Source organism: Phoca vitulina, unplaced genomic scaffold, assembly GCF_004348235.1.
Source record: "Phoca vitulina isolate PV1807 unplaced genomic scaffold, GSC_HSeal_1.0 scaffold13, whole genome shotgun sequence".
Taxonomy (NCBI): Eukaryota; Metazoa; Chordata; class Mammalia; order Carnivora; family Phocidae; genus Phoca; species Phoca vitulina.
In genome coordinates, this window is record NW_022589716.1 from 19963553 (window position 1) to 19979478 (window position 15926).

Here is a 15926-nt window from a genome sequence, read left to right on the forward strand (position 1 = left end):
GAGGTTTTGATTTGGATTTCCCTGATGCCGAGCGACGTTGAGCACTTTTTCATGTGTCTGTTGGCCATTTGGATGTCTTCTTTGGAAAAATGTCTGTTCATGTCTTCTGCCCATTTTTCAATTGGATCATTTGTTCTTTGGGTGTTGAGTTTGATAAGTTCTTTATAGATTTTGGATACTAGCCCTTTATCTGATATGTCATTTGCAAATATCTTCTCCCATTCTGTCAGTTGTCTTTTGATTTTGTTGACTGTTTCTTTTGCTGTGCAAAAGCTTTTTATCTTGATGAAGTCCCAGTAGTTCATTTTTGTCCTTGCTTCCTATGCCTTTGGTGATGTTTCTAGGAAGAAGTTGCTGCAGCTGAGGTCGAAGAGGTTGCTGCCTGTGTTCTCCTTTAGGATTTTGATGGACTTCTGTCTCACACTGAGGTCTTTCAACCATTTGGAGTCTATTTTTGTGTGTGGTATAAGGAAATGGTCCAGTTTCATTCTTCTGCATGTGGCTGTCCAATTTTCCCAACACCATTTGTTGAAGAGACTGTCTTTTTTCCACTGGACATTCTTTCCTGCTTTGTCAAAGATTAGTTGACCATGAGTTGAGGGTCCATTTCTGGGCTCTCTATTCTGTTCCATTGATCTATGTGTCTGTTTTTGTGCCAGTACCATACTGTCTTGATGATGACAGCTTTGTAATAGAGCTGGAAGTCTGGAATTGTCATGCCGCCAGCTTTGCTTTTCTTTTTCAACATTCCTCTGGCTATTCGGGGTCTTTTCTGGTTCCATACAAATTTTAGGATTATCTGTTCCATTTCTTTGAAAAAAGTGGATGGTATTTTGATGGGGATTGCACTGAAGGTGTAGATTGCTCTAGGTAGCATTGACATCTTCACAATATTTGTTCTTCCAATCCATGAGCATGGAACATTTTTCCATTTCTTTGTGTCTTCCTCAATTTCTTTCATGAGTATTTTATAGTTTTCTGAGTACAGATCCTTTGCCTCTTTGGTTAGATTTATTCCTAGGTATCTTATGGTTTTGGGTGCAATTGTAAATGAGATCGACTCCTTCATTTCTCTTTCTTCTGTCTTGTTGTTGGTGTATAGGAATGCCACTGATTTCTGTGCATTGATTTTATATCCTGCCACTTGACTGAATTCCTGTATGAGTTCGAGCAGTTTTGAGGTGGAGTCTTTGGGGTTTTCCACATAAAGTATCATATCGTCTGCAAAGAGTGAGAGTTTGACTTCTTCTTTGCCGATTTGGATGCCTTTTATTTCTTTTTGTTGTCTGATTGCTGTGGCTAGGACTTCTAATACTATGTTGAGTAGCAGTGGTGATAGTGGACATCCCTGCCGTTTTCCTGACCTTAGGGAGAAAGCTCTCAGTTTTTCCCCATTGAGAATGATATTCGCTATAGGTTTTTCATAGATGGCTTTTATGATATTGAGGTATGTACCCCCTATCCCTGTACTCTGAAGAGTTTTGATCAAGAAAGGATGCTGTACTTTGTCAAATGCTTTTCTGCATCTATTGAGAGGATCATTTGATTCTTGTTCTTTCTTTTGTTAATGTATGTATCACGTTGATTGATTTGCAGATGTTGAACCAACCTTGCAGCCCAGGGATAGATCCCACTTGGTCATGGTGAATAATCCTTTTAATGTACTGTTGGATCCTATTGGCTAATATTTTGGTGAGAAGTTTTGCTCCATGTTCATCAAGGATATTGGTCTGTAATTCTCCTTTTTGATGGGGTCTTTGTCTGGTTTTGGGATCAAGGTAATGGTGGCCTCATAAAAGGAGTTTGGAAGTTTTCCTTCCATTTCTATTTTTTGGAACAGTTTCAGAAGAATAGGTATTAATTCTTCTTTAAATGTTTGGTAGAATTCCCCTGGGAAGCCATCTGGTCCTGGGCTTTTGTTTGTTGGGAGATTTTTGATGACTGCTTCAATTTCCTTAGTGGTTATAGGTCTGTTCAGGTTTTCTATTTCTTCCTGGTTCAGTTTTGGTAGTTGATACATCTCTAGGAATGCATCCATTTCTTCCAGGTTATCTAATTTGCTGGCATAGAGTTGCTCGTAATATGTTCTTATAATTGTTTGTATTTCTTTGGTGTTGGTTGTGATCTCTCCTCTTTCATTCATGATTTTGTTGATTTGGGTCATTTCTCTTTTTGATAAGTCTGGCCAGGGGTTTATCAATCTTGTTAATTCTTTCAAAGAACCAGCTCCTAGTTTCGTTGATCTGTTCTACTGTTCTTTTGGTTTCTATTTCATTGATTTCTGCTCTGATCTTTATGATTTCTCTTCTCCTGCTGGGTTTAGGCTTTATTTGCTGTTCTTTCTCCAGCTCCTTTAGGTGTAGGGTTAGGTTGTGTACTTGAGACCTTTCTTGTTTCTTGAGAAAGGCTTGTATTGCTATATACTTTCCTCTTAGGACTGCCTTTGCTGCATCCCAAAGATTTTGAACAGTTGTGTTTTCATTTTCATTGGTTTCCATGAATTTTTTTAATTCTTCTTTAATTTCCTGGTTGACCCATTCATTCTTTAGTAGGATGCTCTTTAGCCTCCATGTATTTGAGTTCTTTCTGACTTTCCTCTTGTGATTGAGTTCTAGTTTCAAAGCATTGTGGCCTGAAGCTTTGCGCAGTGGCAGTATCGTAGCCAATGAGGTTTATCCGGGGCACGATTATTGCTAATCAAAGCATTGTGGTCTGAAAATAGGCAGGGAATGATCCCAATCTTTTGGTACCAGTTGAGACCTGATTTATGACCTAGGATGTGATCAATTCTGGAGAATGTTCCATGGGCACTAGAGAAGAATGTGTATTCCGTTGCTTTGGGATGGAATGTTCTGAATATGACTGTGAAGTCCATTTGGTCCAGTGTGTCATTTAAAGTCTTTATTTCCTTGTTGATCTTTTGCTTAGATGATCTGTCCATTTCAGTGAGGGGGGTGTTAAAGTCCCCCACTATTATTGTATTGTTGTCAATGTGTTTCTTTGCTTTTGTTATTAATTGGCTTATATAATTGGCTGCTCCCGTGTTAGGGGCATAGATATTTACAATTGTTAGATCTTCTTGTTGGATAGACCCTTTAAGTAGGATATAGTGTCCTTCCTCATCTCTTGTTACAGTCTTTGGTTTAAAATCTAATTTGTCTGATATAAGGATTGCCACCCCAGCTTTCTTTTGGTGTCCATTAGCATGGTAAATGGTTTTCCACCCCCTCACTTTCAATCTGGGGGTGTCTTTGGGTCTAAAATGAGTCTCTTGCAGACAGCATATTGATGGGTCTTGTTTTTTAATCCAATCTGATAGCCTGTGTCTTTTGATTGGGGCATTTAGCCCATTTACATTCAGGGTAACTATTGAAAGATATGAATTTAGTGCCATTGTATTGCCTGTCAGGTGACTGTTACTGTATATTGTCTGTGTTCCTTTCTGGTCTATGTTGCTTTTAGGCTCTCTCTTTGCTTAGAGGGCCCCTTTCAAGATTTCTTGTAGGGCTGGTTTCGTGTTTGCAAATTCCTTTAGTTTTTGTTTGTCCTGAAAGCTTTTTATCTCTCCTTCTATTTTCAATGACAGCCTAGCTGGATATAGTATTCTTGGCTGCATATTTTTCTCATTTAGTGCTCTGAATATATCCTGCCAGTCCTTTCTGGCCTGCCAGGTCTCTGTGGATAGGTCTGTTGCCAATCTAATGTTTCTACCATTGTAGGTTACATATCTCTTCTCCCGAGCTGCTTTCAGGATTTTCTCTTTGTCTCTGAGACTCGTAAGTTTTACTGTTAGATGTCGGGGTGTTGACCTATTTTTACTGATTTTGAGAGGGGTTCTCTGTGCTTCCTGGATTTTGATGCCTGTTTCCTTCCCCAAATTAGGGAAGTTCTCTGCTATAATTTGCTCCAATATACCTTCTGCCCCTCTCTCTCTTTCTTCTTCTGGGATCCCAATTCTAATGTTGTTTCATCTTACGGTATCGCTTATCTCTCAAATTCTGCCCTCATGAGCCAGTAGTTGTTTATCTCTCCTTTTCTCAGCTTCTTTATTTTCCATCATTTGGTCTTCTATATCACTGATTCTCTCTTCTGTGTCATTTATCCTAGCAGTTAGCGCCCCCATTTTTTATTGCACCTCATTAATAGCCTTTTTGATTTTGACTTGGTTAGACTTTAGTTCTTTTATTTCTCCAGAAGGGGTTTCTCTAATAACTTCCATGCTTTTTTCAAGCCCAGCTAGTATCTTTAAAGTGATGATTCTGAACTCTAGATCTGACATCGTACTAATGTCCGTATTGAGTTAGGTCCCTGGCAGTTGGTATTACGTCATGTTCTTTGCATTGAGGTGATTTTTTTCCATCTTGTCATTTTGTCCAGAGGAGAATAGATTAATGAGAGAACAAAATGCTAGCAGGGTAACAACGTCCCCAGAAAATATACTCTAAACAAATCAGAAAAGACCTGAAGCCAGGGGAAAAGAAAGGGAAAGAAAGAAAAAAGAAAAAGAGAAAAAAGAAAAAGAAAAAGATAAAAACAAACAAAAACAGAACAAAACAGAACAAAAAAACAGAATATGATCAAATATGATCAGGCTGGTATATAGATCAGTGCCACACACTAGATTTGGGGTGTATTTTGGTCTGTTAGAAGAAAGTGCCTCCCAAAATTTTAAAGAAAGAAAAACTTATATTTGTACAAAAATAAGGGTTGATATGATGAAGGGATGGAATATGACTGTAAAGATGAAAATTATAAAAAATTTTATAAAAGGAATTGATAAGAAGTTGTTTGAAAAAAGAAAGAAGAGGATTTAAAAAAAAAGAAAGAAAAAAAAAGGGAGAGAATGTGATCAGGCAGGGGAGTAGAACAAAACCATACACTAGAGATATAGGGTATATTTTGATCTGTTAGAAGAAACTATCTAAAAATTTTCAAGAGAGAACAACTTATATATATATGCCAATAATAAGGGTAACTATTATGAAGGGATAGAATATGACTTTAAAAATGAAAAATAAAAATGTTTTTTAAAAAAGGGATTGATAAGATGTTGGTTGAAAAAGGGAAAAAGAAAAATTAAAAAAAAAAAAGACAGTTAAAAAAAAAATTAACTTTGAAAGACTAAAGAATCATGGTAAAAAAGCCATGAATTCTATGTGCAGTATTCCCCTAGCGCTGGAATTCGGCCGTTCTCATTGATCGGTAAACTTGGTCTTGGTTGGCTGTTCTCTCTGATCTTCTGGGAGAGGGGCCTGTTACCGTGGTTCCCAAATGTCTTTGCCGGAGGCGGAATTGCCCCACCCTTGCCCTGTCCGGGCTGCTCGGTTTTGCTCTCAGGAGCTTTTGTTCCCTGCAAGCTTTCCGTACAGCTTTGGAGGCCGAGAGTGAAAATGGCGGCCTCCCAATCTCCACCCCAGAGGAGCTGAGAACTCGGCCCCGCTCCTCAGTGATCCCCCAGAGAAAAGCAGTCAATCACTCCCGTCTCCCCGGTCTCCGGCCGCACTCTGTGCTCACCTGGCCTGTGACCGAGCATTTCTATCTCTGGCACCCGACTCAGTGTGGAGTCTCCAAGCCCAGCAGATCCCTGCGGTGCACTCCTGCGCCGCTCCTCCCGGGGGAGGAAGGGGAGTCTCCCTGGATCTGCTGCTTGTTGGGTCCCTGCTGGAGGAGCAGGGGCCCGACTGTGCCGCGGATCACGGTTTATGGCAACCCCGAGCTGAGAGCCCGCGCCTGGGCTCCGTCTCTGCAGCCGGCTTCCCCACTCCAATACCTGGGAGCTCTGCCACACTTAGGCACCCCCCGTCTTTCTGTGACCTCGAGGGTCCTGAGACCACACTGTCCCAGCGAGGGTTCCACCTCCAGCTTAGCCACTGGAGCGATGTCCCTCAGTGGAGCCGACTTCTAAAAGTTCTGATTTTGTGCTCTGTGGCTCTATCACTTGCCAGAAGCGGCGACGGAAGGCCCCTCCCCCGCCATCTGTCCTCCTGAATATCACCTCAGATTCACTTCTCCGCACGTCCTACCTTCCAGAAAGTGGTCACTTTTCTGTTCAGAGAGTTTTTGCTCTTTTCTTCGATCTCCTGTTGAGTTTGTAGGTGTTCAGAATGGTTTGATCCCTATCCAGCTGAATTCCTGAGACCAGACGAAATCCAGGTCTCCTACTCCTCCGCCATCTTGCTCCACCCTAAAGTAGCAGTTTTGACACCTGTTTCTTTTGAAGCAACAGCAGAGCTTTTGAATCATCAACAATTCTTTTTCTTGAGGGCACAATTCTTAAAAACTGGCTCCAGAGGAAATAAGAAAGGGTCAAATGTAATACTAAAGATTGACTCATGTATTAGAAATGCTCACTTTCCAAGGGACAGTCTTCCTTCTTTCTCTTTACTTCATAGCTTCAGTTCCCAAACCTCTGGGTCATTGGGCAAAAGAGATGGGAACCAGATAAAACATAGTTCCATGAGCATTTGCTGAGGCCCTATGGTGGTGATAGAAAGATGAAGTAGACTGAGTCTCTGTCCTCACATTTGATCATTTCATTGTTGAGATAAAACATACACAGTCCAGAATGCCTCAGTTCTGTTGGAAAGCTACTCCTTTAAACTCCCAGAGTAGTTTATTTCAGAGAAGTTATTTCCTGCTGAGGCATTAGGAAAGGCTTCCTGGAGGAGGAAACATTTTGGGTGTTTGATCTGGGTTTAAAGATTATAGGACCTGGAGACTTATAAAAGGAACATAAAGTGTGTACGGTGGTTCTAGAATTGGGGGTGGGGAGTGGAGAAAGCAAAAGTGAAACATGCAAAGAAGAGGAATGTATATTCAAAGAGAGTATATTAAAGTAATAATATAATTATTAGACTATTAAGCTATTAGTTATTAAACTATTAAATTATTGAGTAAATAATAACTCAAAATAGGACAGGAAACGATTTCCCCTCAGCACTTACTTTGTTCCAAGAATGATGTTAAATTTTTCATAGGCATGCTCTGATTTAATACTTACAGAATCCCAAGAGGCAGGTATTATTATTTCCATTTTACGGAGGACAGTGAGGCCCAGGAAGGTGAAGTAACTTGCTCAAATCACACAAGTAGCAGTCATCACCGAAGCCCAGACAGTCTGATCGCAAAATCCTAATGTTTAACCATGTAACACTGTACTGCTTCAAAATGTAGTCCATTGTTGCTGGAATATTGGCCAAAAGCAGGAAATAATACTGAAAAAAGTAGTAATTATTATAACTGTCACCTCCAGTGAGGAGTATTTTCAGTGCAAAGGTACTAGGCAAATTATTTTGATCTAACTTAATCCCTACCACAGTTGTGAAAGTGTCATTAATCTCATTTTAAGATGAGTAAACTGAAAGAATAACTAACCTGATAAGAGGATATTAAGGAAATAATAAATCTGAGCTTTGAATCAATATATCCGTAACCTCAACCATTACATTATATTGGTTCCCAAAACTAAGACCAAATGATAAGAGCCTTGAAAGCTAAGCCAGGAAATTTGCATTTATCTGTAGCCAACATGGGAATATTAAAGGTTTGTGATGTGGCTTCATCGAGGCTTTTGGTTGATTAACCTGGAACTGCCATTGGATAGAAAATGGCTTATAGAATAGAAAATCAGAACAGAAGGGACCAATTATGGGATTATTGCCATAGTCCACAGAAGAGGTCTTATCTTGGTGAAATGTATGGTTGAGGTAGGTCGTCCTGAAAGCTCAAAGAGAAAGGAACTGTGTAGTATTGAGTTTGTGAATGGTTAGGGTGCTCTTTAGTGCTTTGAAATCTGGATCTTTTATTAGAGAAGGAAGCTGCACATCATGAAATCTGATGGCCAGGCAGCCACTTGAACTAGCTATTTAGCATGTAGACAACTGGGAGCTATGATTATCAGACCCTGGGTTGCAGCTGCAACCACCCAGAATTAGCCTGGCCAGATGGTGATGGCTGACTGGCTGTTCTCCATAGATTTCAGGGGAGAGCACAACACATATCACAAGTGAGAGGCACATGGCTTCCCATGAACACAGAAAACCTGTGTTGTGAGTTTCTGATTCTTTCGAGATACTTCCATCTCATGTTGTCTGAGTTACATTAACTCAGGTTGATAAAATGCTTTATACAAATCAGATTTTTTTTTTTAATGAGGCCATCTAGTAGGTAGTCTGCATTTATATCCTAATATCCAAAAAATTCCTTCTAGCAGGTTAAAAGCTAAAAACCTCACTGCTAGTACAGTGTTAGTAGGCACTATTTTTAGCATGGCAGAACAGCCACTGCGATTACAACTTAATTCTTGGGTGACAAGAGACAGGATGTTAATTAGATCTTCAGGATAACAGTAATGACCATTTACTTGTACCAGGCATTTTCCCACATGTAATAGGTATGAATTCTCAGCATCACTCACATGGGGTATACAAGAAACATAATGTTAGTAGTTTCTTTAACAAAATAATTTGAACTCACAATCTCCCTTGTGGTCAGAACATCATCTACACATGTCTAAGGAAGGTCTGATCCAGAAAATGTGTTAGTCCAGGTTTGGAATTCAGTCATGTCCAGAATCCCCACTCCCCCTCCAATTTATTCTCCCTTTCCACCCAGGGAGGATACTAAGCCCAGAACATCTCACAGATGCCAATCTGGTAACAGTAGGGAGTGGGTGTCCACTTCTCTGTCTGGACCCAGCAGGCCTTCTGCTGTTCTCTTACACTCAAGATAAATTCATTTAGTCAGACCTTGACAAACTTCCAAATGGAGACCAGTTCTGACTGGTCCCCATTAGATGCCTGGCTCAGATAACCTGGTGAGGTGAAGTTTAATCCGTCCCTTAGTTTCCAGTGGAAACTACCCACACAGCGCACATCTGGCACTTAGGTCCTTGTGCCCACAACAGGACCCTGTACAGGTCCATGCATCTCTCCTCCTCAGTCAATGTTCACGTCCCCCTCAAGACCCTTGGCAAGTTTTGGATGTCCTATCCCAGCAGCACTACAGGGCTCTGAGAGTCTTGGATTTATGAAAGGGGATTCATCTTGTCTCCACTGCTGTGTCTGAGTTGGAACCAGGATCTGAGAAATTGTCATTTTTATTCATTGGTCCAATTTTAAGGAATCTAGCTCCAGGACAAATGGTGGCCCTATATCTCCCCATCTGCATGGGGATGAGATGGGGAAAATAAAAGAAAGAATTGGTTAAGACCTCAAATTATGATTCTGCCACACACACATGATCTCTAAATTCCACAGCACCTCTTACTTTAACAATGAGAAAAATGAAGGCTTAGAAGGGTTGGACATATTAGAGGTCCCACTGAAGCCAACAGTAGTACAGGAATTTGGACCCATCTGTCTGACTACAGAGGGTGAGCTCTTACCCATCACTCTACAGATAGCAGAGGCTGAGGCTGGCTAATGGGACCTCACTTAGAACTTTCTCTCAGGGTACATACTTGGGACTGTTGTGTGGATCAAATTACCTTGCAATAGATCTATTTTATTCTTCCAATTTCAGATATTAGGGGCAATAGGTAAATCATGTCTACATTGTGTAGGTCTCCTTCATAACAACTGGGATTACACTGAGATTCCAATGGTCATCACCATTTCTTGTGAATTAAAAGGAACTCCAGAGGGCCACAGGTTGGAATTACACTTTGTTTATTTCAGAAGACTGAGTGACCAGTCTTGTTCTAAAGGTGATATCCTATAATGATAAAACTGGAAGGCTGAAGGCCTAGATTCTGGTCCTTAGTCTTCTATCTTCTTCATCCATTTGTGTCTCTCTCTCTGTTAAATAGCACCAAGAAAGGGAGCTGTGGTTTTTACTGATTTTGAGATCTTTAGAAGAAAGCAGAAGTTCATGGCAAGAATTGGACTCAGTAACTCATGGAAATACTTGAAGGGTTGTGCTGGTACTATTTCTAAAGTTTATATAGGGCTAGTTTTAGGATGTGTAATATAGAAATATCTTGGATTTAAATGGCTATCAGAGTCATTTCTGTGCCCCTGAAATTTACCGAAACTAAGAGCAATATTTCTCAATCCATCAGAAGACTAAATTCCTAATAGAAATAAATGACCACTGACATTTTATTTTTTAGCTTCCCCCCCCATGACTAGGTACATGTTAATTATGAGCTATGTTATAGTTGCAGTCATTCATGTAAATTGGGAGGGAAAAAAATAAGTCACTGGCTATGACAAATGGAGAATAGAGATAAATACACACACTATAAAAGTAAATGACTTTTGCCCCTGCCAAAATGACTAAAATGAAAAAGGCAATACCAAGTGATGGCAAGGATATAGAACTAAAACATTTTTACACTGTTGGTAGGAGAATAAATTGATGTAACTTTGGACAACTGTTTAGTAGTACCTACTAAAGTGAATATATATATGTAGGTTTTATTTTGAATATATGTGTAAGTATCATGTATATGTAATATATGCATATGGAATTACATATAATCTATATATGTATATTTTTTGTTATTATATATAACTGTATATAAATATATCCAAGTAACTCTATTCTGATATGTATATTTCCCAAGACACAAATAAGTATGTCCATGGGGCACCTGGGTGGCTCAGTCGGTTAAGCGGCTGCCTTCGGCTCAGGTCATGATCCCAGGATCCTGGAATCAAGCCCCGCATCCGGCTCCCTGCTCAGCCAGGAGCCTGCTTCTCCCTCTTCTTCTGCCTCTCCCCCTGCTTGTGAACTCTCTCTCTTTCTCTGTCAAATAAATAAATAAAATCTTTAAAAAAAAAAACAAACAAATAAGTATGTCTGTAACAGTCCACTTATCAAACCACAAATGCCCATCAGTATTTGATGACATTGTGTTGTATTTATACAGTGGACCACTTGCAGCAAAAAGAATGAACAAACTAGGAGTTCACACAACATTGATGAATTTCATGCAAAAAAAAATGTAACAAAAGAAGCCAGATACAAAAGAGAATATAGTATATAATTCACTTAAAAAAATAATCTATGGTCATAGAAGTCAAGACAGTAGCTAACTTTGGTGGGAAGAGCATAGTGGGATGGGACTTCTGGGGTTCTGATCTAGGAACTGAGTAGATAGGTGCATGCACTCTGTAAAAATCCATTGAGCTGTTTTGCACTTTTCTGTATATATGTATATGTCCAGAAATTTGCTTTCAAAAAGGCAATGTATGAAAAGGACCAGGAGAGGCACAGATGGGAACAGTAGCACAAGCTAAACACTGTTAACAAATTAATTGGGCATAAATTGTAAAATGTTATTCAAATGTAGAATATCACATATGCTGAATCTAAAATAGATTTTAGTGGCCCCATCACTAGGTTTTAACATGATTTCTAAGAAATTCCACAAATCTCAAATCTGTCACAAGACTCATTATATCATTCAAGATGCTCGATACTAAGCTATAACAACAAAATATAGCACAGCCCCAGAAAAACTGTGACAGAAGTAGAATGGGAGTTCCTTCTCACTTTTCCCTTTATCCCCAGGCTGTAGAAGCTCAGAGCCCTCATCTCTCTCTTTGGGTCTGTCCAGAATCTTTTATTCAGGCTGCACATTTCACCCAATTAGGTAACCTGTTTAGCATTACTAGCATGAGTCAGCTCATTTCATATCAAGTGGAAGTGGTCTATATTTAAAAGAAAGAATTCATAATGTACCAGCATAATCTAGGAACTTAATCATTAGGTTGAGAGCTCCAGGCCCCAGTCCTCCTGACATGCCTGTTCTCTCTGGCTTTGACTCACAATCATGTGTTTTCAAAATGGACAAGACAATGAGCCTAAAAGCAAAATTGCTGGTGACTAAGAATAGGAGCCAGCAGTCCTGGGAAGAATTCAGGGCTCCAGTGCTTAGCAAGATAGCTGTGGAAGCTTGTGTTCATGCAAAATAAGCATTGGATTGGGGGATTGATGTGACCTCTGAAGAACTGAATTCCCCAGAGCTGCTGTCTGAATCCACTATGATTAAATAAACTTGTCATATTTTTTGTGGCTTGTGGTTAAACACAAGTATTGTATGGCTTTATTTTTTTCTTTTATTTATTATAATGTTCATGAGAGGCCAAATTTGCTGTTTTCTCACATTTACTGCCATATCTCCAACATTTATTAAATAAGCTCTACTATACTAACTGCTCAATACATTTTTTATTTGAATGATTTGAATATGATCTATAAGTCAAATCCAACCTGAAGGTTATCTCAGCTATTCCAGTCCTTACATAAATGAGCCTGGGAGAACACAATGCCTATTTAAGTGAACAAATCAAAGACTCTTGACTATTCAGCAAACTGGCTGCAGAGTTCTCAATTCACAACCTATTTAAATATTAAAAATAATAGCCACTCATAATTGAGTTTACTATGTGTGAGCCATTAGCCTTGTCACTTACCTACATTTTAATTTAATTATCACAACAATCCGATGAAGTAGCTGCTCTTCTTAGCCCTATTTTACAGGTGAGAAAACTGAGGCACAGAGAGATAACTTGCCCAAATGGCACAGATGTTTAGTGATCAGCCAGGATTTGAACCCAGGATCTAAAATAGATTAATACAGTGTATGAAAAATAGTCTAATCCTTTAACCAAACTGCTCTGATAACCTTTGGCCCATCATCATGATATAGTGATTTTGGAGAAAATGGAACAAATTTGATCTTAATCTGAATAATTTCTTGAATCAGATCAGATCTCCAAAATGTAATGTGGTACATTTCTTGAGGAGAACACTGTGCCCCCTCATGACTAGTAAAGGTCGATTGCATGTCTTGGGGCTGCCCTGGCTCATACCTAGTCCTGGAGCAATTCATATTGTCCATTCTCACTCATTAAAGTGTTTCTGTACAGTAAATCATATGGTTACTCTGTGAACCAACTTGTCTTTGCCAGAAACATCCAAATCTTCTCAATTAAAACTCAGGTGTCTAGAATGGAGGCTAGATCAAGGATGAAACTGATTTCTTCATCTGACCCAGGACTCTTAGAATCAAGACCAAGTTCTTGACCAGAAACAAGTTGTCCAGGCACCTCTGGGTTTCCCCCACAGAGGTGGTCTTTGTTTGTCCAAGCAGCCACCTCTCTTACCTTCTCCTTATTAAAGGAAGGAAGTAAATGCCACAGCCCAGCCTTCTGAAATCAGATGGCATACCAGGAGGACATGGTGTGCCTTGTTTTCAGGGCTGAGGACATCCCTGCAGATATTTTAGCCTCAATTTGGGCTGGCTGGGCTGAGAGAATCCTGTGATCTGGCACGTGTAGGCTCAGCTGTGCCTGGTGTTGTCAGGAAGCTCAGTGACCCTTTCTGGGTTCCAAAGTGCTTCTTAGCCCTCAGGAGCCTTTTATCTAGCAAAGTCCCCTTTGGAAAAGCAGTCCTGGTGCCCCGTTATTCTTGTTGATGGGACTGATCGATCTCCTCCAGGTCCTTCAGGTGCTTTTTTCTGGAACACATGACTTCAAGAACAGACCTCTACATGGGAGTTAAAAGTCCCTTGCAAAAATAGTGAAGGATCTTGTAATTTTGAGTGTCAAAAATATTCCTCAAACTCGAGCAAAACAAACAAAACGCAACCTTTAAGTCTAGGTTTGGATTCCTGTGTGAGATATGGCTGGATCCATGATTTCAAATGGTGTCATTAGGATCTAACTTTATATCTCCATATTTTGGCCCTTCTTTGCTGTATTTGTAACAGAGTTTCACCACATGCAGCCACAGTGATCACAAATAGGTCTGAGCTTCTGTGATTCTTCCTGAGACTTTCTGCTTAAGACCTCAGAAAGAGAGAGACTACTTCTCTCCCAGTGTGTATGTCAGTCTTTAAATAAATGCCCTAACCAAAGTAGGGATAAAAGAGATGGTGAACACTTAAAGAGTCTTGTTATATGCTAGTCACAGTTTAATTCTTTATTTACACGTATTAATTCATTTAATCTTTCCATGAACCCTGTGAAAGAGGAATTATTATTACTATATCCATTTTACAGATAAGGAAACTGAGGTACAGAGAGATTAAGTAATTTGTTCAAGGTCATATAGCTTGTAATTGGTGAGCTGATATTTGAACCGAGGGAGTCTAGCTATGGAACATGCTCTTGACAGTCCATTGTACTATAGAAGCATATAACAAATAGCTGGTATATGATGGATAGCATATAATAGATTAGGAAGAAACAATTTTCTTTTATATATATATATATATTTATTTATTTATTTATTTGACAGAGAGAGACACAGTGAGAGAGGGAACACAAGCAGGGGGAGCGGCAGGCAGAGCAGGCAGAGGGAGAAGCAGGCTTCCCGCCGAGCAGGGAGCCTGACGTGGGGCTCGATCCCAGGACCCTGGGATCATGACCTGAGCTGAAGGCAGACACTTAACTGACTGAGCCACCCAGGTGCCCCGGAAGAAACAATTTTCTAAAATAAAACTTTCTGTTCAGGCAAAAATTAATAGTAAAAGAAGTCCACTGACCTCGTCCTCTAGATTTAGGTTACACTTGTACAGATCACTGAACTCTGATCCTTCATCATCACTGTAAGGAAAATATGGGTCTAGATGAGGGTCAGAAATACACAACACACATGGTACTACTACCCTTAAGCCCATGCTGTTCCCATGGCAGATGTTACTAATTGATTACCAACCACATTGTCCTTTAAATCTGGATACAGCCTCAGGATGCTTTCCAACACATGAATCCAGGTAGCCCTACTAGTTGGACAGAGTTTACTAGTGAAAATGAAACCTGTTGCCATCCTTTGATTAAAAGATTTCTAAAGACATTTCTGAGGCTAATGTTTCAGGATTCTTCTGAGGCCACCAAAATGAAAGACTTTTAGATAACAAAGCATAATCACAGAAGTTGAACAAGTGCAGTTCTAAGAATTCTTGAAGAATTCCCTCACCTATGCTCCAAGTCATCCTGCTGAACTGTTTGGTTTTGTTTCTCCTCCTCTTCTAATAAGAACAGGAATAGTGATAACATACCATAATCCTCTCCTAATGTGCTCAGATGCATTTATAGCCACTCTCTGAAGTGCATTCCATCAGGACCACTGAGACAGGTCAGCAATCTACAAGGGTCCTAGGGCTCAAATATAAAGGCACCTAAATATTTTTTACCTGGGATCTTGAAAAAAAAAATTCTTAACAGGGTGTGAATCTGTTTTTAGAGACTTGGGTAGTAAACTCTTCCACTTTCGTTGAGGAAGTTGAAACTCAGAGAGGTTAAGAGATTTTTCTAAAGTCACACAACTGAAAATAACAGAATTGGGTCCTAGACCTTGGGCTTCTAGCAACAAATCAATAAATATCTAGTGAGTTTTTCAGTCCAGGCTATGTGCTAGAAGCTAAGGGTTTGGAAAAGGGTTAGGCCAGTGTGTCTGTCCTGCCACATACTTTCTAATTGGCAAAATCCGAAGAATATACAACACTGAAGAGATAAAAAAGTAGGTACTCTATGAATTCTGAAGTTAGCTTTAGCTGGTAGGCATCCTGAGGGTCATGCTTCCATCCTCTTTGGGGTATATTCCCTTTCAAAAAACACCTAGCATATAGATCTAGAATAAAATGTTTCAGAACACACCCTATGGGAAGAGGGGAAGCAGAAGCGTGAGTTTTCTCATTGGGCCTCATGAAATCTTATGCCTCCTCCCACCTTAAGAATTTGAGGCTTGTGATTCTCTGGACTTGGTGTTCTCTTCCTCACCCTTCTTTACTCACTACTCTGACTCATCCTTTACATTCAACCCCCAGGTCCCTTCCACAGGCAGGAGTTCACTGATGGCCACCTCCCACCGCTGCACTCAGGTTTAGTTCACCTTATGCTTGTGTGGTTTTGTACAGCTCATCTGTGTTACGCACCTGAAGTAACTGATCATTTAATGACTGTCTTTCTTGA

The 15926-nt window shown here is 39.9% G+C and overlaps 1 protein-coding gene and 1 pseudogene across 1 annotated transcript in view; both read left to right on the forward strand.

The window, feature by feature from the left end:
• The window catches only part of SYNPR (synaptoporin), a 304031-nt gene that overhangs the window by 42029 nt on the left and 246076 nt on the right, over window positions 1–15926 (forward strand). The gene's annotated exons all lie outside the window — the stretch shown is intronic.
• On the forward strand, window positions 2637–2805 carry LOC116637253 (annotated as a pseudogene).